The following is a 27103-nucleotide window of genomic DNA, read 5'->3' on the forward strand; positions in this document are numbered from 1 at the left end:
GATATTTTACTATTTATTTACTTATTTAATGTGTGAGTGCTTTATCTGCGTGTACACCTGTAGGCCAGAAGAGAACATCAGATCCCAATATAGATGGTTGTGAGCCACTATGTGGTTGCTGGGAATTGAACTCAAGACCTCATTAACTGCTGGGTCATGTCTCCAGCCCTGATATTTTACTTTTTTGTCCTTACTTGGTTTTACTCTTTGCTGAGCTGGGAGTTGAAACCAGAGTCTTGTGGTGCTTAGCAAATGCTCTCACGTTGAATTTATAGTTCTGACCACAAAGTTAACAGTGTCTTTTATGAAATCTTTCTTAAAAGTTCATTTTTATTTTTATACAAAGTATGTAAAAATAAATGGCTTAAATATGTAAAAATGATGGCATTTGATGTAATTTGAGTTTATTTTTAAAATAAAAACAATATAGCCAGGTCTCTATTTAGTGACATTTAAAAGGTTAGCAATAACCTCAGGGTACAGTAATGCAGACACTTGGTTAATGTTCTCAATGGAATTTTACAAAACATATCCAAGACAAACACTTGTGCCCCTCCCTGCCTTGGGCTATCAGACTATTGAGACAATGGACCCTAAGAAACAAGACTTCATCCCAAGAGTCTCATCATGGGAAGGAAAAGGCCCGCCCAAGTACCAGCCAGAGGGGGAGCTTGTCTCCAGGAGAGGTTTCACATGATGGTGACAATTGACAGAGCTGGCCTTGTAGAGCTGACAGTGATGTGTCAAGGATGGGTAGGGTCCCACCTTAGTCATACTGAAGTTTTGCCCTCTACTGAATCCTAATGTGACCCCCAAAGGCGGTGGCTAGATCTCTTTATTTGTTCCTTTTTCCCATGTGGCCATCCTGCAATCTCCTTTTCTTGCTCTCTAGTTGGCTTATGGTTGTCAGGCCTATCTTGTTAGGGCTGTCAGGACCGGGCTGCTGTAAGCCAGCAGCAACTCCAGAAACACATCAATTTGTAGGACTCAATTTGAGAATTATCATCTCAAGTGTGGACAAGAATTTATCAACAATATTTGTTGTAGAATAATAAAAATATGTCTGTGAGAAATCACCAACACCGCACTTTTTAATTGCACACATTGCATAATTAAGACATTAATAAAGGAAAAGCTGTTTATGGCATTTGTCCAGCACTGGATAATACTGAGAGAGGACCTGGCTAAAAATAGTATTTCCTTTTGAATAGCTGTTAGCTGGGTTCATCTTGCCCACCTGACAGAATTGTGCTTTTCCTGATGAGAGCACAGCAGACTTAATGGTGGTTGTGACCATGCAAATGCCCCCTAGAGTTGACTCTTACAGACATATTCTTTGATAATGGCTGGTTCGAAGTCAGGGTTGTCTCCTTTTATTATAGGAATAGAGCATAACTGGAGACCAGTCATGCTGACTGCACAACAGCAAAAACTTTCCCAGCAACCTGAAACTTCAATTGTGGGACAGGACTTTCTTTCTCAGTTTCTAAGAAGCCTTGTTAGTACACTACTTATTTCCCAGCCTTATTAGAAGGCAGGACTCCTTTAGCTAAACCTTATTTTTGTGCAATTTAATGCTTCTTAAGCAAGCTTATTAGAAAATCCTTTAGAGCATCAATTTTTATTATTCAAGTTTCTCTTGGACCAGTTACATTGGGGTTTAAATATTTTCTTTAATTTCAGAAACAGTGGAGGAAATTTTTAAGTATTTTATGGAGGATATATATTGAGATTCTGGGTTTAAACAAAATATACTGATTACCCAACAATAAACTAAACAGAATTCAATGAGGCACTATATTATCTCAAATACAAAAAAAAAGAATGATATACAAAACAGGCTGGAGGTGTGGAAATAATTAATAGGGATGTCTGAGTAGTTGGGTCATGGCTATTCTCCCTTCTAGCTTGTCTATGTAGTCCAAAATGACTGCAATAGAAACCAACTGTTAGTCTAAATATGCACAAGAGAGACTATCAGGATAATGAGAATTTCAAGCCAACTTGGCTGCATACCTAGACATTGTCTCAAAACAATATGCCAAAAAGAAGTAAAATGCCATTTTAGAGTAGTAGCCAATTAATGATGGAGTGAAGGAATGAGAAAAATGGCTTCCCCAGACTTCGTAAACTCCTACAACCCACTGGGCAGACTCAAGGGAGCAGTTAGGCTTCTTCATGATGACAATTTAAGTCAGGCTGTCAATGGGCATATAAAAGAAGTATAATTTATGCTGGTCTCTGGGAAACTGATAACTTCTTTAAAGTGGAAGTGATAGAACAACAGTGGTGAGTGAGGCCAAGTCTCTCGTTGTTAATGAATACAAAAGGGTTCACAATGGCTAAAATAAGCAAAGCCAAAACATAAGAGTGAAAAAGATTTATTACCAGTAACAAGCAAGGAGAGCCCAAGGGCTATTTTCAAAGCAGTGCCCTCTTGAAACAAAGGAAGCATGGGGATTTACTCAAGAATCCTATACATATTCACAGAGGTGTGGGCCCATTCCTCAGTAAGTCCAGTTTAAGGTCAGAGCACATGCCTAAAGAATTAAGAGTGATGAGCATGAATGTTTCTCTCTAGGAAGGCTCAGCTCATACCTTAAAGTTCTAGCTGAGAATAAGGAAAAAAACGCCTTCAATATTAAAACACAAGTCGGCCCCAGAAGGTACCTGTCTCAATCAGAGGCTAGCATCACCTACCTGCTTTTTCTCTTCTGACAGTAGCAGAATCTCTTGCTCTCACCATCCCACCCACAGCAATTATTGCCCTTTGCACCTATTTTGATGAAGAGGACAATCTCCACAGCTGTCATGCTGCCTTCTTCATGCGGGAATTTAAAATAAGGTGCATGTTCAAACTTAATGAATCAGAATGTGTAGGGTTCAACATTGCTACTGAGATTATAAGACAGGATCTAACTGGGCTACATTAACACGAGGTCAAAGATTATGAGGAAAACAGTTATTAAGAGTCTAGGGCTGGGCTAGAGAGATGGCTCAGTGGTTAAGAGCACTGGCTGCCCTTCTGAAGGTCCTGAGTCATGGTGGCTCAAAACCTTCTACAATGTGACCTTATGTCCTTTTCTGGCCTGCAGGTGTTACATGCAGGCAGAACAGTATATACATAATAAATAAATCTTTAAAAAAAAAAGTCTAGGGCTAAACCAGACTTGGGTGGCGCACGCCTTTCATCCCAGCACTCAGGAGGCAGAGGCAGATGGATCTCTGTGAGTTCAAGGCCAGCCTGGTCTACAAAGTAAGTGTAGACAGCTAAGGCTACACAGAGAAGAAACCTTGACTCAAAAAAGCAAAAGTCTAGGGCTAGCAAGGTGGTGGTAGTGGTTGGGTGCACACCGTTAATCCCAGCACTCAGGGAGGCAGAGGCAGGGGGATCTCTGTGAGTTCCAGGCCAGTGAGCTCCAGGGCAGCCAAAATTTCAGAGAAACACTGTCTTGAAGAAACAAAAGAAGAGGCTGGAAAGATGGTTCAGAGGTTAAGAGCACTGACTGTTCTTCCAGATGACCAGGGTTCAAATCCCAGTATCCACATAGCAGCTCACAGTTGCCTGCAACGCCAGTTCCAGGGGCTATATGACACTCTCACACAGACATACAGGCAGGCAAAACATAAGAGTACATTAAAAAGTAAACAAACAAAAATAAACAAACAAAACACCAAGCTGGTGGCACATGCCTGCAATCCCAGCAGTCGGGCAGGCAAAGACAGGCGGATCTCTGAGTTCAAGGCCAGTCTGGTTGACAAGGCAAGTCTAGGATAGCCAAGGTCTATACAGAGAAACCAGTCTTGCAACAACAACACAAGGGCTAGAGAGACAATCCAGTGGTTAATAGTACTTGCTGCTCTTCCAGGTATCTAATTTCAGTACCTAGCACCCACATCAAGTGCCCCACAGCTGCATGTAATTCCAGTTTTAGGCGATACAATACTCTGTTCTGACTCCTAGGGGAACGGTATGCATACAGTACACACACATACTCATAATTAATAAACATTTTATAATCCTAAGATTTTTTATTACAAAAGTAACCCTGACCCTTGAGACTTGCTTATTGGTAGGATTTCTGGTATCGAGCACGGGCACCAGGACCTCCAAACTTTTTGGACTCACAGCAACGGCTGTCAGCTACAAGCAGGGTCGGATCATACTGGATGCAGATATCCTTGATCTCCTTAGAGGCTTCATCCACACACTTTTAGTAATAGGCCACCAGGCTTTGGAGACAGGCTGTTGGATAGGATAAATTTGGGCGACACCACCTTTCACAGGGACACCATATCCACACCAGCAAATTGCTCCTTGCCCAAAAGCAGAAAGGGTTCCAGTAACTTGTACTGTAGAACGTGCGGGTTGATCACCTCCAGGGGACATCATTGATGAGCCTGTTTCCCCCATTTACAGTGGCTGTCTTCTTGCCTCAGAAGAACGGACTGCAGCAGACCCTTGGACTACAAGCTGAGAGTAAGAACACAAGCTCCTCACCATGCAGCGCCACCACCAGAAAGACTAAACTGGTGTGTGTGTGTGTGTAATTTATTCACTTTACATTGATTGTAGCCACTCCCTCCCTCACCGCCCCTAGGCTTCAGAAATGGGGAGCCCTCGTCACCTATCATTTGACCCCAGATTATCAAACCTCATTTGGATAGCCTGCATCCTCTTCATCTGCATGGCAAGGCAACCCCACCAGGGGAAACTGATCAAGGAGTGGGCACCAGACTCCAAGTCACAAGTAGTCCCTACTCCCCATATTCAGGACCCACAAGGAGACTGTGCTGCCTATCTATTGCATCTGAGCAGGAGGTCTAGGTCTCCTCCATGCATGTCCTTGGTTGCTGCATCAGTCTCTGCAGCAACCCCTTCTCTCCAGCGCAGACTCACTGGCTCCATTTTTAAGAGTCCTAGAGGTATTCACCTTCACAGGTAGCAAGTATAGAAAAATAGCTGGGAATTAGAGAAATCACGAATGTGAATTGTTTGGAGCCTTCCTAGGTAGTTCAGGGAGACTTTATCACCACACTGGGAAGCAGGAAAAGTAGGGATAAAATCTAGTGACACAAATGTAAAATGGGATGACATTTTTAATATGAATTTTGCAAAAAAGGGCAGAACATGGTGGATGTGTCTCAATGGTAGAATGCTCACTCAATATTCTCCATGGACTGGGTTTTATGGGCAACACAAACTGTCAGACAGCTACAGAAAAACAAAACTTTCTATTCATCCTTAAAGCAGAAGCACAATTAAAGAGCAAAACTCAAAGAAAGTAGCCACAATGTTTGACACCTGGGGTTTTGTAGCTGTTATCTAATACCATGATATTTAAAAAATCACTAAATGAGAGTGAGGGCATAAAATACAGGAATTTTCATATAATGAATATTAACTTTCCTTCAGTATATAGTCAAAGTATTCAGAGTCTATGTTCTTAATACAATAAGCCTACTTCAAAAAATATAAACAATTCATTATACTGAAAACCTATATACACACAATACTGTTTTGTAGAGAGGATATCTTCAAAAAGTATATACATGTGCTTTCCTGGTTCACATTTCGTTTTTGGATTTCTCTCCAAATGGCACTGTTCTTTTTCTATTAGAAAGCAGAAAGGGGACGCTTGATATATATCTCACATATAAGCTACGACATTTAACGAGTGTATTTGGAGCTGAGGATCATTTAATAGTTGGCAGGATGCTTGCCTGGCATCCACAAAGTTCTTGGCTCCACTCCAAGCCACATATAAACTGAAGCCATAGCTGTTATCCCAGCATTGAGGTGCAGGCAGGAAGATCAGATCATTCTCAGCTACAGCTAGCTTGGGCTATATAAAACTATCTTTTTTTTTTTTTTCTTTAAATAAGGTACATGGGCTGGAGAGATGGCTCAGTGGTTACGAGCACTGGATGTTCTTCCAGAGGTCTTGAGTTCAATTCCCAGCACCCACATGGTGGCTCACAACCATCTGTACTATGATAAGATGCCCTCTTCTGGTGTGCATGACGACAGCATACTCATATACATAATAAATAAATACCTTTAAAAAAAATAAATAAGGTACATTTTATCAGAGTCTCAATTTTTAGAAGATGTCTACTCTACACACTTTAACAAGGATGAGAAACAATAACAGGACACATAGCATTGGCAAGACATAAGCAAAGAACCTTCATGCTATCATGTAAGCCATTACTTCCTGAATCAGGTGCTAATATCTAATGATGAGCTGTGCTGGTGGGAAACATGTCATACAGATGTGAAGCCAATCATCACGACTCTGCGGACACCGCAAAGAAGGCAGTGATGCCCCTGATCTCTTACACTCTTACATTGTACTTGGCTTTGCAAAACACTTTCCTGTTCCTAAAGACACGGGTAACAAATTTTACATTTAAACTTTTAAAGAATTATTTGTATGCGTGTGAATGTTTAGCCTGAATGTATATCTATGTGCCACGTGTGTGCCTGGTGCCCATGGAGGTCAGACAAGGGCAAGGAAGGATCAAAGGAATTGGATCCCCTGAAATTAAAGTTATGGATGGTTTTAAGTCACCATGTGAGTGCTAGGACCCAAACCTGGGTTCTCTACAAAAGTAACAAGTGCTCTTAAATACTGAGCCATCTCTCCAGGCACAAAAGATTTCAGTATAATAACATAATCCTAACTAAGAATGAAGTGGTAAGTGGATAGAAAGGCCATGTTAAGTAACTGTTCAAACACTATTGAGTACTACAAAATGCTGGATTTATAAATAATTCTTTTTAAAGCTGGCATGATGGCTCAGCAGTTGAGCAAGTAATGTTCTTGCAGAGGGCCCAAGTTCAATTCCCAGTACCCATGTTTGGTGGATCACAACAGCATGTTACTCCAGCCCCAGGGGATCAAATGCCTCTTACCTCTGCGGGCACCTGCACTTATGTGTCCATACATATCCAGCACTCAGGCACTCAGGCACTCGTGAACACACACACAATTAAAAACAAATTTTTAAAATGCAGTCTTTTAAAAATTACTATGAAGATATCATCACGTATATACATACTGAACAAAATATGCACATTGAAAGCACATTTCTGGACACTTTTTGGTGTGAAGAGAAAATAATGGGGAACAAAAGAAAGAAAACTAATAGAACCATGTCATTAGGAACAAGGTTTTATGTAGGAAAATATTCACACCTTTTTCAGTGATTATTTGGTCAAGGTGATTCATGTTGAATATGAGAGTGGTAATTAAATTAGTACATGTGTCAGTTCCCAGCCCCTCATATGGGAGTCTGCACTCAGCTCAGGCTGGACTCTGACTCAGCAAATACTTACCATCCATCAGAAATCCTGTAAAGTGCATTTCTTCTCCACTCCTACAGGCCCCCCACCTCTGGAAGGGAAACTAGATCTCTATTAACTCTAATAAGCCTCCAGTAGACCCGCGACCCAAGGTAGCTCCAGGCTGTTTCAGCTAACCTGCCCTCCTTACAATCATAAGCTCTTATAACTGGCAGGATGCTGCCTCCACTTTTGCTATCCCATAACCCTGACAACTGCTTGTCTGGTCCTCTCCCTGCTTTTTCCTGTCCTGGAGAGGTAGCCATGGTAGACAACCCCTGACCCCCACCCCCACCCCGCTCCCCACAAATGCCTTTTGACTATTCTCTCTGTCTTATCTATGAAAACAAAAATCACAAACTTTTCACCTGACCATAGAGAGGCCATCTTGGTGGTTTACTGAGCCCTTGCTTACAACATGTAAATGAGGTTTACTGTAATGATCACAAGCACATCAGTGCCTGTTGGGGGGTGGGTGTGGGTGGGTATATACAGGCGCAGGCACATGTGCATGTGCGAAAGAAAACTCCTGGAAAGAAGCTGTGCCTGCAAAGACTAGCTAGTTAGAACTGCAGAGAGATGGGGATGCTGCAGGGCCAGAGGCTCATTACCTTATGTTGGCTAGTTCTAGCCAGCCATTCCTTGCTCACCTCTATGTTGGAACAACTGTAACTAACAGTAACCTTTTGGGATCTATTATCTCAGCAGACCACTAGCTTCCACCACCCAAAAGCTTAGCTACATCTTGGGCCTATAGGGAAGTTTCCCTCATTTAAGCATAGCTTTGATGCATCCTCCAAAGTATTTTAAATTTGCCTTTGATTCATTCTTTATTCTCTAAAATTATAAAACTTCATGATATTGCTTCCATATGGAACATGACATTTGGGGTAACCTAAATCTGTGTTGCTGGGTCGTGGTGGGGCAAAATGGCTCAAAAATAAACTATCTCTTATTTCCTTTAAGATGAAAACTATGGTTTAAGTTGAGATGTGTGTTTTGTAAAAAGTTTAAGAGCACCATAGCAAATATGAATCTCTATGTTTAAATTGTACCTTTATGGAGGAGAAAACCTACAAGGCAATTACCACAAAATATAAATAATGATGCCCTCAGGGTGATGAAATTATAGTAAGGACTGTTTTCATTAGAGCTTACAGAAATTTCTAGACTGAGATGAAGTTTAGTCTTTGTTGCAAGAATGTACCCACAATGGTCCCCAGGATGGAGGGCAAGTTAGGGAAACAATGAGAAGACTTCTCAGAGAAGAAACATTAAGAAGCCTGTGCCTAGAAAGCCCCACAGGAGAAATAGCAACTTAAAAAGCAAAGCGTTCACTTCCACATATCCTGAACTGTTGGGAGGGAACCTCCAGAAGACAGCAAATTCATCCCAGAAGCCCAGCAGGCAAAAAGTTCAACTCCCCAACCCCACCCCACCCTTTTTTGTCCCCAAGCACGAAGGGTGGGTACAGCTACGCACTCAGTAGCATCCTAGAGCAATACTGCCATCTGAGGGTCACAGCAATTAACTGGCACACTTCAAAAGAATGGCTTGCTTCAAGCTGGATCACTAGAAATGATATCGAGATAGCCAAAATTTTTACAAAAAGCTTTCGTATTTTGCCAGGTGGACCCACAGAATATGACCCACACCATAAAAACCTTCCTTGCTGTGGCCCTTGGAACTGTAGAAACTGAAAGTTCTTGATTCACCTCACCAAGAATTAGCAGGCTTTGAGGCTGCACAGATTTAGCAGTGAGGCCTCTTCAACTGTCCGTCTTGGGGCACACCAAGACACACTTTCCCAGTGTTGTAGTTGCCAGTGGGCTGAGGAATGGGACTGCTGATGTCCTGGAAGAGCTGCTCCACCCACCATCCTATACTGGTCCTTTGGACACCTGTCCCACTCAAGCCAGCCCTGGGACTCATTCTTCAGGAGGAGCACTCACTGTCTTTCTCTTGGTCCTTACCCTAAGTACCTACCACAGAGCCAAGGCCACAGAGCAGCAGGCCTCTGGACCCTCCTCCTCAAGAAACCTCTTGCTTCTCCTTAGTATACCTGTTCTTTGTCATGCCCTAGGCAGCAGGAAATACTGCCTTTCTGTCAAGGTCGGGAATGGACAGGTCGGTGCCCAAGATATACCTGGACGTACTGAGCTCTTGGACAAAGATAAGAAAACTGTAAGCTTTCTTAATTATTTACCTTCTATTCCTACATAACTGGGGGTGGGGGGTGGGGGAGGGAACCAAGCCATATACTTTACCAAAACAAGCTTTCACTTTAAACACTATCATAGGCAGACATGATTTTCTGAAAGGCAGTTCTTGGACCAAATTTCTTTCTGTCCCATCTGTCTGTCCTTCCTTAGGCCAGTGTTCCCTCTGTTTAAAAAAAAAAGGGGGGAGAAATAAAGTGAGCAGCCCGCTAAACGGAGCTGGCATTACAGAAGCATGGACTGAAGACAGCGTTCTTCTCAAAGTATGCTGACAGGGTCAGCCCTGGCTCTCCATGGCCACACAGCGCCCTTTCATTCTTTCTTCCTCCTGGCAGCCCTAAAAACTCCACACCCACCTGAGTTCTTTTATTTCAAATGAGTGATACCCTCATGAGAACACTCTACCAAAGAGCACATCATACTTCCCTATATTTAACTACTCCTGGCACAGGAAGTTGTGTTGTTGGGTTACAGAAGGCTTTGTTTTCAAAGCAGAAAGGCTGCGAGCTGGGATGAAGACAGGCCAGCAGGAGGAGGAAGTTACTGGTGAAGGGCAGTGGGCCACAGATTAACACAGTCATAAGTATGACAAGTAAATCACCAGGCCACCTGACTGAACTTTGCTTTTCACAATGGTCCTCAAGGCCTTGTGCTCTGTCCCTGTCTGAAACCTTACTTTGGAGGGGTTGTTCATACCCGCCCTAGGCCAAGGTAACACAATATTAATGGAGAAAAAGTAGTAAATTTTTACATATCATATGCAGCTGAAGCACACTAAGAAGGATGGTGAAACCAGCTAACTCCATAGGGGAGGCAAGATGAAATTTCTCTGGGGCAGTGGTGTCAACCTTTCTGATGCTACAACTCTTTAATACAATTACTTTCCCCATGTTGTAGGTACTCCCAATCACAATAGGCTTTTCACTGCTACTTCCTAACTGTAAGTTCGCCACTGCTATGAATCATAATGTCAGCGTCTGAGTTTTCCGATGGTCTTAGGCGACCCCTGTGACCAGGCCACCCCACCCTCAAAGAGGTCAAGACCCACAAGTTGAGAAGCCAGTGCTCTAGAGCAAAGAGAAGGCCACATAAGGGAGGTCAGCTGTAGAGAACCTGAATTTTCTGCAATAATCTTATCCTCAAGCAAAGAAAAGGCTAAAGAGCCTGGTGTAAGACAGAAGAGAAACCTGAATAGCAGGGATGGATTTCCCATGGTTCTGACAACAGATTACCCTGCAAGAGAGATTTGCTGATATGAGGCCATATCTTAACCAGGCTGTAGGGCCTCCTGCCCTCTTTATAAGCCTAAATCTCACTCCAGAACCCTGAAAGTGGCCGCAGGCAGAAGGGCATCACTAGAGCTCTGGTCCTCTTCCCAATGTGCCCACATAAAATAAATGTCTTTTCTCTGCTTCTCACTAGTGACAAAACATAGCTTGTTGTGGCTGTGAGCATCCAGGCTCTGACCCTAACAACTCCAGTCATACTAGGTACCAAATACTAAGAGGTGAGTTAGAAGTTTATGGTTGCTGGACTGATCCTAGAGAACCTTTACCGTTATTTATTTACTTACGATTTGAGTCTTGTTTGTTAGAGGTGAGCCCAGGCCTTTGCACATGCTAGGCCACTGTCTCCTATTGAGTAGTGTTCCATGCCCCAATGTGCTCATTTTAAAATACTTAGATCTTATATGATATCTTCATACAGAAGTAAATGTATCTCTATTTGAAAATGTGAGTAGTGGCATACCAAAACCAAACAAACACCAAAAACAAAAAAGTAGAACTTATTAGCAACAAACAATTAGAAAATTAAAATTTTAGCTCGGTGTGGTGGCAAAAGCCTTTGATCCCAGCACTCTGGAGGTAGAGGCAGGTGGGATCTCTGAGTTCAAGGCCAGCCTGGTCTACAAACTGAGTCCAGGACAGTTATGGCTATTACAAAGAGAAACCCTGTCACAAAAACCTAAAAAAAAAAAAAAGAAAGAAAGAAAGAAAGAAAACTAAAAATGTAAACCCAGTTTACAGTACTGTGATGGATGGTTTTAACTGTTAACTCGCCATACTCTACCACCAATCACCTGGGAAGAGCCTCTCAATAAGGAGTTATCTAGATAAGGTTGATCTGTGAGCATATCTTTAGGACAGCGTTTTGAGTGTTGATTGAGATGGGAAGACCCAGCCCACTATGAGCAGCACCATTCCCTAGCCAGCTACCCTGGGTTGTGTAAGAGCAAGCCACACAAGGATCCATGGTTATTCTTTCTTGGCTTTTGACTGTGAATGTGATGATTAACTTCCTGCCTGGACTATAACAAATGTCAACTTCAAATTGTAAGCCAAGGAAATCTTTTTTCTTCCCTATGCTGCTTTTAATCAGGGTTCCCTTTGGAGAAAGCAATGAAGTCAAGCTGTCAAAGGACAGGGAAAGCAGGTGGAGCCCCACAGCTCTGGGGGAATGGCAAAACAAAGCTGACTAGTGAAGTCACTACTGTCACCTGCTTATCAGCAAAAGCTCCATCATCTCCCAGAGGTCTCTGCAGCAGCAACTCCTGGCCTTCCCTTCCATCCATTCTGAGGTAGAGGCCTGTCTCCACAGTGGCCATCTGTACTACCATGGAGCTAAAAACAATGCTCATGCTTGGGCAACTTACTGAACCAGAATCAGATAGGTCTGACATTTCTGAGAAGAGAAAAAGACAAAGACAAAAGTAAGGAGATTATCTAAGAACACCTAATTGGGACATCCTCTCAAAAATCGCCAAGTACTTCAGGGTAGACATGCCTATACAGTTACTGGGGGTTTTCTTATTTCTTTCCTTCTTTTTCTCCTTTTTATGATCTTCAAGGCATTTTAATGGGGAGTTTAGACAGAGTAAATAGACACTCAAAAGAAGAACAATGATTAAAATAAGTGACAGAGGAGGCAAATTGGGGCGGGGGAGGGAATCCTTTCACCTTTTTACATATGACTAAATCCCTAAAAATGGGGTGAATGCTGAGGGTATGCTCAGTGGTTAGACACTCACCTTGCATAGTGTAAGCACGAGATATTATCCCAGCACTGGGGCAAAAGATCAATAAATTTGGTTATAAAAAAAAATTATATCCAGGCATGGTGGTACACGCCTTTAATCCCAGCACTCAGGGGACAAAGGCAGGTGGATCTCTGTGACTTTGAGGCCAGCCTGGTCTACAAAGCAAGTCTGTGACAGCCAAGGCTACACGCAGAAACTCTGTCTCAGGGAAAAAAAAAAAAAAAAAGAAACAAAGAAAGAAAAGAAAAGAAGAAGAAAATTATACATCTGAAATGACAAACATAACTGCAAAGTTAAAAAAAAAAGTCAAGGATTTGCAAAGCAGTGCTTGCCTCAGCAGCACATATTTTAAAATTGGAGCAATACAGCTATATGGCTAAGTTCTGTACATAAAGATGACATTCAAATTTATGAAACATTTTAAATAAACTTTACCTCCTATGGAAAAAACTGCCTACCTGTTAATAAATTGACACAATTCACTTTCAAAAAAGAAGAGGAGGAAGAATTTGTAACACAGTAACCTATGGTAGCTAATTTCTAATGTGTAACTATTAAAATTAATAATATAGCTACCTTTAAAAATTGCTTGGAGCTGGGAAGTAGTGGTGCACACCTTTAGCCCCAGCACAGGGGAGGCAGAGGCAGGTGAATCTCTGAGTTCAAGGCCAGCCTGGTCTACAGAGCAAGTTCCAGGACAGCCAGGGCTCCACAGAGAAATCATTTCTGGAAAAAAAAAAAAACTAAAAAAATGTTTTAAATAAAAAAGAATTAGGACTTGGGCTCAGTGGTAGAGCATTTGCCAAGCATGTATAAGGTCCTAGGTTCAATCCCCAGGACCACAATAATATTAATAATGATATATATTATTTATATTTAAGAATTATTATTATGTTAACATGTATCAGTTACATATAAGCACAAATATTATTAAACATTTTAGAATTAAAATAATTTAACAAATTAATATTTAATGTAAATTATATATGGTAATGGCTATTATTTGTATTAAATACTAGCTTCTAATACTTATAGCAATCTGTTATTAAAAATCATAGTAAAGGCATGGTAAACAAGAACCCCCATAGGATGAGTACTGAAACTTTCTTCCAAGAGTGAATGCAGCGTTTGGCCTTTGGATCTAATCTACTCCAAAAAATGCAGTGGGGATAGTTGGCAATATCTGTCGGCACAAAAACTTTCTTTTTGATTTAGAAAGGAATTACCTTTAATAAATATATTGAAACGCTTTCCTCCTTTGCATTGCCCTCCCTCACTTGCAGATGTGCACACAGGAGGATTGGTAACGCTGGTCATCTCAGGTAGACTAAATAGCCACTTCAAGGCTACTCTGGGCTAATGGAGAACCTGCTCAAAGAAACATAAAACTTAAGAAGGACACAAGCTAAAAGCCTGCTGACCTCTGTGGGTCACCACCCTCTGAAGCAGGTTCTGCTAGCAGTCTTGCTTTATGAAAACTGTGGTACACAGATATAGACACAGTAACCAAAGGTATCCAGATGAGTAAAGGGAGTACCAAAATTTGCCAACATCGCTGGTCCATCACTGTCTAATCACATGCTTGCTTTGTAAAAATGCTTTGCTGCATCTAATACAAGGCTGACGTCCATGCTAGGCATCGGCCTACCAGGAGACAGTATCTCCAGCTCTCTGGACTCTTTCTTCACATTTCAAGACAGTCTGACTAAACAGTCCTAGCTGGCCTTCAACTCACTCTATAGCACAGGCAGGCCTTGCACTGCAGCCCTTCCTACCTCAGTCTCTCCAGTGGCTTGACTATAGGCCTGTGCTACCAGGCCTGCAGCACGAGGCCTGATCTAACTCAGTCACATTGTATGTACAGAGAATGGTACCCTGAAGAAATCAGGCACTTTTCAAGAAATCAGGTCATTTGTTCAACAGATACTGAGGTTGAGAACACACAGCTATTCTGATGGGTGCTGAGCTGAAAATACAATGGTGAACAAACAGAAAGCAAAGCCAAGTATGGCACAATCCTAGGCACAACAGCTTATGATACATGACATTGACATAAAGAGATAAATTAGTTATTATACGATTCTGTCACTTTTGGAAAAAATGTTCAAGTCTTTTTGTCATTTTAAGGTTCATTTTTATCACTGTTTAGTTCTCTGTGTGTTTGTGTGTGCAGGTGCTCATAGAGGCCAGAGGCATCTGACCTGGAGCCAAGGTAGGTGCTAGGAAGGGTGATCTGCAACAGCTTTTGACTGCTCAGCCATCTGTCAAAGCAGCTCCTGTCTTTTTCAAATAATTAACACACAGACCTTGCAGGAAGGTTCAATGTGATTTCAATTTTTTTAGGTTGTTAAACCAATAAGGCAAATACTCATCTCTGTGTTTAAAATATACCCATAGGGATGGGAAGAAAAAAATCCGTGAATCAAGTATCATAAACTATGAATAGGGAGCACAGGATGATAACGACATGGATAAGAACTGCTTTTAATTACCCACTGCAAATGGTTAAATGAAAGAACAAGGATGTTTATAAAGATCCTAAATCCAAGTTAAAGAAAAGAATGACCTTCGGGGAAGCAGGAGTGTCTAGGCTGCCCAACACAAGGAGAAAGAAAACGCGCGCCAATTTTCAAAAGCCAAGGCCTTTGTCCACTGGCAAGCCAAAAAAAAAAAAAAAAGAGAAGAAGAAGAAGAAAAAAAAAACCAGATGGAGGAAGCATAATTTAGAAAGACTAGGGCTTTTTTTTTTTTTTTTTTTAAGCAAAAAGGGCGGGGTGGAGTGGGCAAGATTACAAAAGCGCGTTAATACTGCCATCTAGCGGCAACAGAAACTAAAACTCACCCGCACCTGACAAATTTTTTTTTCTGCTTCTCTTCAGTCAGCAGCTGTAGAAATGAAGGCTCGGGAAGGTAATCGGAACGGAGAAGACTGCCAAAGTCACTCGTACTTGCCTAAGAACGCACAGCGAACCGTATCCCCGATGAAACGCTGTAAGCCCATCCGCGCCCTAGCGAAACAGCAGCCGAAGTCCCGCCCCGGCCGGAAGGAAGCTGTCAAACGTGGTCTGGGATTGGCTGATTTTTGAGCATGCGCAATGGTGCCGTTGAAGTCGCTGCCAGTCTCTCTAAGACTTGGCCGGATGTACCGCCCAAAGTTCTTAATACAGGCCTAGGAATGGAGCTGATGACCTGCAAATGAGACAGCTTTTCAAAACTCGAGACAGGTCTTCAGGACGCGCTCCTCTCACTCAGTCCAGCCTCGAATCACTGTCTTCCTCACAGCCCTTAACCCTCGGATCTCAAAGCCTTTTTGGATGATTTTACCTGTACCCTAAAAACACTGTGGGGGTAGGAGGGTGGGTTGCACCCTTTACCAAAAGAAGGAATATTTTGAACAGTCATTTCTATGTCAGCCTTTGTTATTTTCCTGGAGTAAAGCCTCTTTGTTCTCTGGGCAGGTCATGTCCTCAACTGTAATGACTAGAAGCCAGTTGGAGTTGCATCCAGGCAGTAGAGATCCCTGCATCTAGCTTAGCAACCCTTCCTTGCATTGCGCTTTTTTTTTTCCTCCAAAGTTTCTTTTATTTAAACAAAGAGTATTATGATTAAAATTCCTGAAAAGGAGTTGTGCCTGGTGGTGTTTATGTCTGCAGAGACTGGTGGAGCAAATGGGATTTCAGCATTATTGAGATTAGAACTATGCAGGTTCAGAGGGTAATTGCTTCATCTTGAGCAACTTTTAACCTTCCTTGCCACACTCTGAATCTGAACTAACACCTTGTGATAATAAATAAAACTCTCTTGGAAGCTATTAACTTAGAACGAGCATCTTGTGATAATAAATAAAAACCTCTTCAAAGCTATTAACTTAGAACAAACATCTTGTGATAATAAATGAAAATCTCTTCGAAGCTATTTACTTAGAACTAATATCTTATGATAATAAATAAAAACCTCTTAGAAGCTATTAACTTAGCAGAATACAAGCTCTGCCAAGCCCAGAGCTAAGAATATCATCAGATGACATCTCAGACATATAGAACAGCTCATCGCACCTTACTGTATTTCTCTGGTTTACCAATATATTTTAAACTTGCCTTGATATAGGACTTTCTTTGTTCTGTAAAACTATTTAAAAAACAAACAAACAAACAAGCCAAAAAAAAAAAAAAAAAAAAACAACTCTGAAACTGCTTCCACTTTGGAACTAGGCATTGGCATTAGGGTGACCTAATTCTGTGTTCCTGGGCCAAGGTCACTCAAAATGGCCCCAGAAGAAACTGTCTCTTATCCCCTTTACATTGAGAGCTGTGGTTTTCATGTCAACTGTATGAAACCCACTGTTCTACATGATCTCTAGATTTTCCTCTTCTTAGTGCCCCAGACAAGAAAGTAAAATGAGAGTAAAAAGGAAGTCAGAAAATGAATAACCTTGGCCTTCTTTGTCAATATCGCCAACCAGAAAGCAACATATCTAAATGTTTGCAGCATTGTAAAACACTAACGCAACCCTTCCCTCAAGAGATTATTTGTCCTGATGGGACTTGATGAGCTGGGAGGGGAGGGGTTGCTCCCCCTTTCTGAGAACAAGGGGAAGGGGGAAAGAGAGTGGGAGGGAGGGATTGGGAGAAGAGGAGGGAGGGGGCTAGAGTCTGGCTGTAAAGTGAATATATAAATTAAAAATAAAACTTTAAAAAATAGATATTACTTGTAAACCGGGCTGTGGTGGCGCACGCCTTTAATCCCAGCACTCAGGAGGCAGAGGCAGGTGAATCTCCGTGAGTTCAAGGCCAGCCTATCATACAGTCAGGGCTACACAAAGAAACTGTATCTATAAAAAGATGACTAAATAAATAACTAAAAAGAGATTATTTGTGAACAAAACTTTCATCTTTTAAAGCCTAATGTATTAGCCAAGTGTAATGGTGTATGTCTTTAATCCCAGCACTTGAGAAGCAGATGAATCTCAGTGAATTTAAGGCTGGCTTGGTCTATACAGCAAGTTTCAAGCTAGCCAGAACTACAGTGAGACCTTGCCTCAAAAATAAATAAATGGTTAAAAGGTAATGCTAATTTATTGCTGTCACTTTAGTGCACAGTATAACCCATGTCCTACCTAAACCACATTGGAGCATACGAACTACATATACAGAGTCACTGAAAACTAACCTCTAGAGAAATCTGAGTCCTTGTATTTCAGGTTTATGTATTCTCAATGAGATAACTTTACCAAATAGGATACTGGCTATTTGTCTATATGTAAATACTCCTAGAACCTTAGATTGTGTTCCTTTGTTACAGCATTAGAAACTGGAGGGGAATGAATTCCTAACTCACCCTAAAATTGGATTCCAAAGTCTGTGTTCTTTTCTACTAAAAAAAAAAATCATAGCTAAAACTGAGTTTGTCCTTTTAAGAATAAAAGCTGGCAAGCTTCAAAATGAATGAAACACCAGAGCACATGGCCAAGGGTAGGCCTTACCTTTCCACCTGTTAGTGGTTTTAAAAGGAGGAATCTATCTGCTCAGGCCCTTCTTGAAATCTTAGAGCTGAGGGTTTGTTCTGAGCCAGGGCCCCATATTGTCAAAGGCAAAACAAAGCAAAAACCACTTTTATCTTGCATTTTTGAGTCTGTCTTTTTGGGGTTTGTTTGTTTGTTTTTGTTTTGTTTTTCAAGACAGGGTTTTTCTACATAGCCTTGGCTATCCTGGAACTCACTCTGTAGACCAGGCTGACCTTAAATTCAGAGATCTGCCTAACTCTGCCTCTTGAGTGCTGAAATTAAAGGTATACATCATCAAGCACTCTCTCTACGCCCCTCCTTCTCTCCCTCCCCTCCCACCCCTCTAACTGGAGGATGGTGAGGCCAGCATTGACAATGAGTCCAGTGACTGACTGCTTCGTCCCAACTTCTAAAATGTATCATAGGAGACATTGGGAATTTATGGTTGCTAGAATGCTCCTTTGAGGGATGGTTTTCTTAACTTATGTTTATTCATTTATTGACATATTTTTGATGGTGCTGAAGGTCGAACCCAGAGCCACATCTATAATTGCAATTGTACTCATGAAACCATATAAATTCATTGTACACAAAAAATAAAAGTAAATATATAGGTATTGAAGGTACTAAAACATATTAAACCTAAACAATTCAAATGATGTTCTATTAAAAGAAAAACAATAGATGGGAGTGGTGATGCACTCCTGTAACCTAAGCACTCAGGGAGGCAGAGGAAAGTGGATCTCTGTGAGTTCAAGGCCAGCCTGGTCGACACAGTGTGATCCAGGACAGCCAGGACTACACAGAGAAACCCTGTCTCAAAAACAAACAAACAAACTAACTAACAAAAACAACAATCACTTCTCCATCTAGCAAACTCAAAGATATGTGCATGCTGCAATGACACAGACACTGGCAAATGTTCTCAAACAAAAGAACTTGAATTCTGTGTCTATAGTTTTGTTAGACAATTTAAAAAGATGTCTTAGGTTTGGGAGAAAGAAAGCCAAGATGACTTACTACCCTTCAGAGGAGTTTTATTTAGAGAGTTAAAAGCATCAAGCCATAGGCAGCCATGATATACTAAAGGGAAAAACCTTCAGTTTCAAAGAACAAAGGGCATTTCATCCTCCTATTGGGTTGAGAGGGAGGAGATTCCGAGCCATGTAGCCTAACATACATACCACAGGTAATGAAGACATGAAAGGCACCTAGTAAGAATTGGGGCTTTAAGTCAAGGCCACTTTGAGCCTGGACAGTGAGCATTGGAGAAATGGGCACTATAAGACTCCACAGGGGCCTCGCCTTTCCACTTAGTTTGCAGCTTTCTTTGGGTGGGAGATAACTCCACCAGAGCTGCAAGGTCAAGGCTGCTATCATCAAGAATGAGATGCCACGCAACCTATATGATATGGAGAGATTTCTTTGAGGGAAGAGAAGAGTTAGGGCCTGAGTGGGTCATGTGTGTGTGTGTGTGTGGGGAGAGAGAGAGAGAGAGAGAGAGAGAGAGAGAGAGAGAGAGAGAGAGAGAGAGAGACATGGGAAGGGGGTATAAGAGAGACAAGATGGCAGGTGTGACCCTCTGGCACACACCTGGTGGTAAGCAACAGATCATGTCAGACGTTGCTAAGGAAACTAGAGGCAAATCAGATTAGCAGACTGAGAGAAAAGGAGCATGACCTGGTTTGGAGGACAGAGCAGCTAAAGGATCTATTACCTAACCTCTCCACATAAGGCAGCTTATCTAAAGTATGGGAAAGATTTGTTAACAGTTGTTGTTATAAAGTACTGGACATGGTGGCCCACACCTTTAATCCAAGCCAGCCCTCAAGTGGCAGAGGCCAACCTGGTCTACATAGCAAGCTCCCGGATAGCCTGGACTACATAGAGAGACTTTGCATAAAAACTAATTTAAAAAACAGTTATGGACTATTTCTTTATATATTTCAGAAACAATGTAAGAATAGTTGCAGAAGATATATGTTCTAGTCACTGCTCTGTTGCGGTGAAGAGACACAAAGACCATGGCAACTCGTACAAAAGAAAGCATTTCACTGGGGGCTTGCCTTCAGCTTCAGAGGGTTAGTCCATTAAGTTCATGGCAGGGAGCATGGCAGTATGCATAGCACTAGAGCGGTAGCTGGGAACAACCTCCTGATCCACAGGCCATTGGGGCGGGGACTGAGCCTGGCATGGGCTCTTGAGAGCTCAAAGTCCACCCCCTAGTGACACACTTCACCCAACCAGGCCACATGTTTTAATCCTCCTATCCCCCCAACCCCTAACTGCATACCCCTGCCCCACCCCCCCCAGGCTCCTGACTTCCCAGTGACCAAGCATTAAATATGGGAGCCTGTGGGAGCCTTTCTTATTCAACCACCACATTTTATGTTCTGAACTATTGGCAAATTTGAATTTCCAAAAAAGTACAAAAAGTACAAATGTCACAAAATATAGTTTCAGAATTCAGTATTGAACGATCTACTATCTCAAATATAAAAAATTAAGGTGACTGCTATATTTTTTTAAATTACTGTATATGAACACTTGAGCTATGACTACTCTTTTTGGCGGGGTGGGTTTTTTTGGGGGGTTGCCCTTTGTTTTTTTGAGACAGGGTTTCTCTGTGTAGACCTCACTGTCCTGGACTCACTTTGTAGGCCAGGCTGGCCTCTAACTCAGAGATCTGCCTGCCTCTGCCTCCCGAGTGCTGGGCTCACAGGGGTGTGCTATGACACCCAGCTATATGAGTATTCTTTTATTTATACTTTTCTGTATATTGAAAACTGCCTACAATAGAAATGAATTACCAGGTGAAGTACCAGCCTGTGGTCCTGGCATTCATAACGCTGAGGCCGGAAATTGTGAGTTCCTGACCTGTGAGGTCTACAAAGTGAGACTCTTTCTCAACTGAAGGAAACCAAGCCAAACCACCTCAAATGAAACAGATAAAAAAAATGAGTGAATTGCTTTCCTAGAATATATGATAAATAATACAGTGAAAGGATGAAAAAGTATTCTCAGCTTGCCATGGAAGCCTCCAGGACCTCTGCAAAAACTCAAAGGAGCCCTCTCCACAGGATAATGAAGTCTAGTTGCCAAAGTACAGAGAAAGCAAGTAAAAGTCAGGGACGTGTTCAAGCAAAATTGACTTACATTTCCATGTAGGAATAGTCAAAGGACTGCAGCCAGTGAAGCCATTACTGCCTACTGGGAGACACCAGATACCTTTTGCACATTCTAGTGCCCACAGATAAAGAGTATTACAAAGCAAGCCAGCATGGTGGCAAGTGCCTGTAATACCAGCACCCAGGAGACAGAGGCAAAGGGATTCCCCATTCAAGTCAGGACTATGACTGTAAAACAAGTTGAAGGACAGCCTGGGCTACATGAGACCATGTCTTAAAAGCAAAACAAAACAAAACACAAACTGAGAAGGAAACTCTGGGGTAATGTAATTGGAGGTTGACAAAGAAAATAACATACAGGCAAGCTGGAGATCTCCAGAACGGAGAGATGGAAAGAGAGAAGGGAAAGTGAAGCCTTCTAAGTTAGAAATGATGGAAGTGGAGCGGTTTAGAGCGAGCTTGGAGTGGGCGTCTTCAGGGTAAGCAAGCTTAGGCTTTCGACAAGCATCCGGAGAGGAGAGATGGGACAGGGAAGGGAGAGGGCTGAAGTTCAGAAAGAAGACTAGCTTAGCAGTGAGGTGATGCAAGCAACTGAATGGAGGGAGGGACTTCTAGGGTGTATTATTTTATAGCTGTCTTAGTTGGCTTTCTATTGCTGGGATAAAACACCATGATCAAAAGCAACTTGCTGAGGAAAGGGTTTGTTTCAGCTTACATTCTACAGTATGTTATTAAGGAAAACCAAGGCAAGAATCTAACCTGTGGGCAGGAACTGAAGCAGAAACCACGGAGGAATGCTACTCATTGGTTTGCTCCCATGGCTTGCTCAGTCTGCTTTTGGCTTGTTGTTTGTTTGTTTTGAAACAGGGATTCTCTGTGCAGACCAGGCTGGCCTCAAACTCACAGAGATCCACCTGCCTTTGCCTCCTGGGTGCTGGAATTAAGGTGTGAGCCACTGCCACTCAGCAGCAGCCTGCTATTTATACAACCAAGGACGGCTTACTCACAGGTGGTACCATCCACTGTGGGCTGGGCCCTCCCACAGTAGTCATAAAGAAAAGGACCTCAAGGGCTTGCCCACAGCTCAACCTGCTATAGGTTTTTATAATTAAAGTTCCCTCTTCCCAGATAATTTATTGGCTTAACAAAAAAATTTAAGCAAATAATAATAAATGTTAACCAGCACAATAGCTAATTAAAGAGACAGTATTCCTTCCTAGGTGTATCATATTTCGTTCACCTTCTGCCTTCAGTCTGATTTTCTTTGGGTTATAAAACACAATTTTCTCCTTAGCTCAGGATTCTCTGTACCCATTTGGACAAAGGAAACACCTACTATTTAAATCATAAGCCCTTTGTATATATTGTTACTGACCATCAACCTTACATATGTCTCAAAAGAAGACTAGCCAGGAAGACTCCTACTGCCTACAGTCTGGTGTTGCCAGCCATCGATTGTGCTGTGTATAACAGATGACAATAACAAAGATGTGTCCCAAACGGTGTCTGGAAAGCAGCAACACTCAGCTTAGAGCTCCCTCTGCTGCCGACTCCCATCTGCCTGACCCATCTGGGACACAGACAGCAGAGAGCCAGCAGAGATTCACCTGGGACAAGATCAGCAGAGGGTCTCCTAGGCCTGCTAACAACAGAGAGAACCAGATGGCTAGAATACAAGCAACAAAACCCAGGGCAGTATGACACCACCAGCAAACAGCTATCCTACCACACCATGTCCTGAAGACACTATGACACCTGAAGTGTAAGAAAACTCTCTTAAATAGGAGGTTATGAAAATCGTAGAGGCCTTAAAGGAGGAAAACAAATCCCTCAAAGAAATACAGGAAAATACATGCAAACAGATGAAGGAATTGAATAAATCCCTTAAAGAACTACAGGAAACTATAATCAAACAGGAGAAGGAAAGGAATAAAAGTGTTCAAGACCTAAAAATGGAAATAGAAGCAATAAAGAGAACACAATCTGAGGAAATCCTGGATGTGGAAAACCTAGGGATGAGAATAGGAACTATACACATAAGCATCACCAATAGAATACAAGAGATGGAAGAGAAAATCTCAGGTGTAGAAGATATAATTGAAGAAATTGCTGAAGTGTGTTTCTTGTATGCAGCAGAATGATGGGTCCTATTTTCAAATCTATTCTTTAAGCCTGTGTCTTATCTCTTAATATCAATGGGCTCAATTCCCTAGTAAAAAGACACAGGCTTAAAGATAAACACTGCCTCAGAGTAAAGGTCTGGAAAAAGGTTTTCCAAGCAAACGAACCCAAGAAACAAACTGGAGTAGCCATTCTAGTATCTAATAAAATAGACTTTCGACCAAAATTAATCAAAAGAAATGTGGAAGGACACTTTATACTTATCAAAAGAAAAATAAACCAAAATGACCTCTCAATCCTTAACATCTCAGCACCTCATGGACCCGTCTCCAAAATCGACGATATATTCGGTCACAAAGCAAGCATCAACAAATACAAGAAAACTGAAATAACCCCTTGTATCTTATCAGACCACCATGGATTAAAGCTGGACTTCAAGAACAACAACAATAGAAAGCCGGGCGTGGTGGCGCATGCCTGTAATCCCAGCACTCAGGAGGCAGAGGCAGGCGGATCGCTGTGAGTTCTAGGCCAGCCTGGTCTACAAAGTGAGTCCAGGACAGCCAAGGCTACACAGAGAGACCTTGTCTTGAAAAACAAAACAAACAAACAAACAAACAAAAAAAGAACAATAGAAAGCCTACAAACTCATGAAAACTGAACAACTCCCTACTCAATGACCACTGGAACAGGAAAGAAATAAAGAAGAAAGCCTAAAGACTTTCTAAACTTTAATGAAAATGAAGTCAAAACATACCCAAAGCTATGGGACACAATGAAAGCAGTGCTAAGAGGAAGGTTCACAGCACTAGGTGTCTTCATAAAGAAATTGGAAAGATCTCATACTAGCGACTTAACAGCATACCTGAAAGACCTAGAAGGAAAAAAAAAGCAAACACATCAAAGAGGAGTAGATGATAGGAAATAATCATACTGAAATCAATAAATTAGAAGCAAAGAGAACAATACAAAGACTCAATTAAACCAAGAACTGGTTCTTTGGAAAAATCAACAAGATAGACAAACTCTTAGACAAACTAACTAAAAGGCAAAGAGAGAGTATCTAAATTAACAAAATCAGAAATGAAAAGAGAAACGTAACGAGAGACACCAAAGAAATCCAAAGAATCATTAGGTCTTACTTCAAAAGCCTATATAGCACAAAATTGGAAAATCTAAAGGAAATGAATGATTTTCTTGATAAAGTTCACTTACCAAAGTTGAATCAAGATCAGGTAAGCAGTTTAAACAGTCCTATAACCCCTAAGGAAATAGAAACATTCACTAAAAGTCTCTTAACCAAAAAGAGCCCAGGGACAGATGGTTTTAGTGTAGAATTCAACTAGACATTTTAAAAAAAAACAAGAAAAAAGAGCTAAACCAGCACTCTTCCAACTATTTCATGAAATAGAAACAGAAAGAACATCGTCAAATTCGTTCAATGAAAGCAGTCACCCTGCTACCTAAACCACAGAAAGATTAAAAAAGAAAAGAGAATTTCAAACCAAACTTACTCATGAACATTGATGCAAAAATAATCAATAAAATACTCGCAAACTGAATCCAAGAACACGTCAAATATATCATCCACCATGACCAAGTAGGTTTCATGCCAGGCATGTAGCGGTGGTTTAATATATGAAAATCCGTCAATGTAATCCACCATATAAACAAACTGAAAGAAAAAAATTACATGATTATCTCATTAGATACAGAAAAGGCTTTTGACAGGATCTAACACCCATTCATGATGAAAGTCTTAGAGAGATCAGGGATACAAGACACATACCTAAACATAAAAAAGACTATATCCAGCAAGCCAATAGCCAGCACCAAATTAAATGGAGAGAAACTCAAAGCAATTCCACTAAAATCAGGGACAAGAGAAGGCTGTCCACTCTCTCCATATCTCTTCAATACATTACTTGAAGTTTTAGCTAGAGCAATAAGACAACTAAAGAAGATCAAGGGGATACAAATGGGAAAATATTGCCATTCGCAGATGATATGATAGTATATATAAATGGCCCCAAAAATTTCACCGGAGAATTCCTACAGCTGATAAACATCTTCAGCAAACTGGCTGGATATAAAATCAATCAATTCAAAGAAATCAGTAGCCCTCCTGTATACAAATGGCAAATGGGCTGAGAAAGAAATAAGGGAAACTATAGCCACAAATAATATAAAGTACCCTGGTGCAACTCTAACCAAGCAAGTCAAAGTCCTGTATGACAAGAACTTCAAGTCTCTGAAGAAAGAAATTGAAGAAGCTATCAGAAGATGGAAAGATCTCCCATGCTCATGGATCAGGAGGATCAACAGAGTAAAAGCAGCTATCTTACCAAAACCAATCTAGAGAGTCTAAGCAACCCCCATCAAAAGGCCAAGAGAACTCTTTATAGACCATGGAAGAACAATTCTAAACTTCATATGGAAAAATAAAAAACCCAGAATAGGTTAAAAAAGAAAACCTGTACAACAAAAGAACCTCTGGAGATGTCTCCATCCCTGACTTCATGTTATACCACAGAACAATAGTAATAAACACTGCATAATACTGGCATAGAAATGGACTGGTTGATCAATGTAATTGAATTGAAGAGCCACACACCTATGGAAAATTGATTGACAACAAAGCCATGTAATGAAAGAAAGATAGCAAATGGTGCTGGTCTAACTGGATGTCTACATGTAGAAAAATGCAAATATTTCCATATTTATCACACTGCACAAAACCCAAGTTGAAATGGATCAACACTGCACACACTAACTCTGTTAGAAATGGGGGAAAGCCTTGGCACAGGAGAATACTTCCTAATCAGAGTACCAACAGCTGAGGCCCTAAGATCAACAATTAATAAATGGGACCTCATGAAACTAAAAAGCTTCTGTCAGGCAAAGGACATTGTAAACAGAACAAAATAACAGCCTACAGACTGGGAAAAGACCTTCAGGAAAGAAAGGAAGAAAGAAAGAAAGAAAGAAAGAAAAAAAGAAAGAAAGAAAGGAAGGAAGGAAGAAAGAAACAGAGAAAAAGAAAGAAAGGGAAAGGAAAGATCTTCACCCTACATCCAACAAAGGCCTAATATCCAAATATATAAAGAACCCTCATTCAGAAGGGCAAATAAAATAGACACTGGAAGCGGTTGAAGAGAGGGAACAGGAAGAGAGCCTACCATAGTTGTCCTCTGAAAGACTCCACCCAGCAAGGGATTGAAGCAGATGCTGAGACTCACAGCCAAACTTTGGGCAGAGGGACAGAAGCTTTACAAGGAGACCAACAGAGGCAACAAATCTGGACCCAGAAGGGTGCTTCAGAAACTAATGGACAAACCGAGGGCCATGCATGGTGAGGACCTAGACCCCATGCTGAGATGCAGTGGATAGGCAGCACAGTCTCCATGTTGGTTCCATAATATGGGGAGCAGGGGCAATCTCTGCCATGTACTCTGTTGCCTGCTCTTTGATCACTTGCCTCCGGTGGGCCAGCCTTACCAGGGCACAGAGGAAGAGTTTGCAGGAAGTCCAGATGAGACCTGATAGGCCGGGGTCAGATGGTAGGGGAGGAGGTCTCTCTCTTTCTGAGGACTAGGGGACAGGTAAGGGAGGGAGGGTGGGACTGGAAGAACACTGGGGAGAGGGATACAGCTGGGATGTAAAGTGAATAAACTAAAAGAAAACAAAGAAGTGTAGTGGTAAAGATGGGGCAGAGATTGAGTGAATGGCAAAGCAATAACTAGCCCA

The 27103-nt window shown here is 41.5% G+C and overlaps 1 protein-coding gene across 3 annotated transcripts in view; it reads right to left on the reverse strand.

The window, feature by feature from the left end:
• The window catches only part of LOC127184827 (protein FAM156A/FAM156B-like), a 90265-nt gene that overhangs the window by 39297 nt on the left and 23865 nt on the right, over positions 1-27103 (reverse strand). Inside the window, exon 1 of one of the 3 annotated variants that reach the window (XM_051141224.1) lies at positions 13221-13338. The exons of the other annotated variants lie outside the window; for them this stretch is intronic. The gene's annotated coding sequence lies outside the window, so the exon portion shown is untranslated. Of the gene's footprint in view, positions 1-13220; positions 13339-27103 lie in introns of those variants that run through there. 3 annotated transcript variants of the gene reach the window in all.

Source organism: Acomys russatus, chromosome X (genome assembly GCF_903995435.1).
Source record: "Acomys russatus chromosome X, mAcoRus1.1, whole genome shotgun sequence".
NCBI lineage: Eukaryota > Metazoa > Chordata > Mammalia > Rodentia > Muridae > Acomys > Acomys russatus.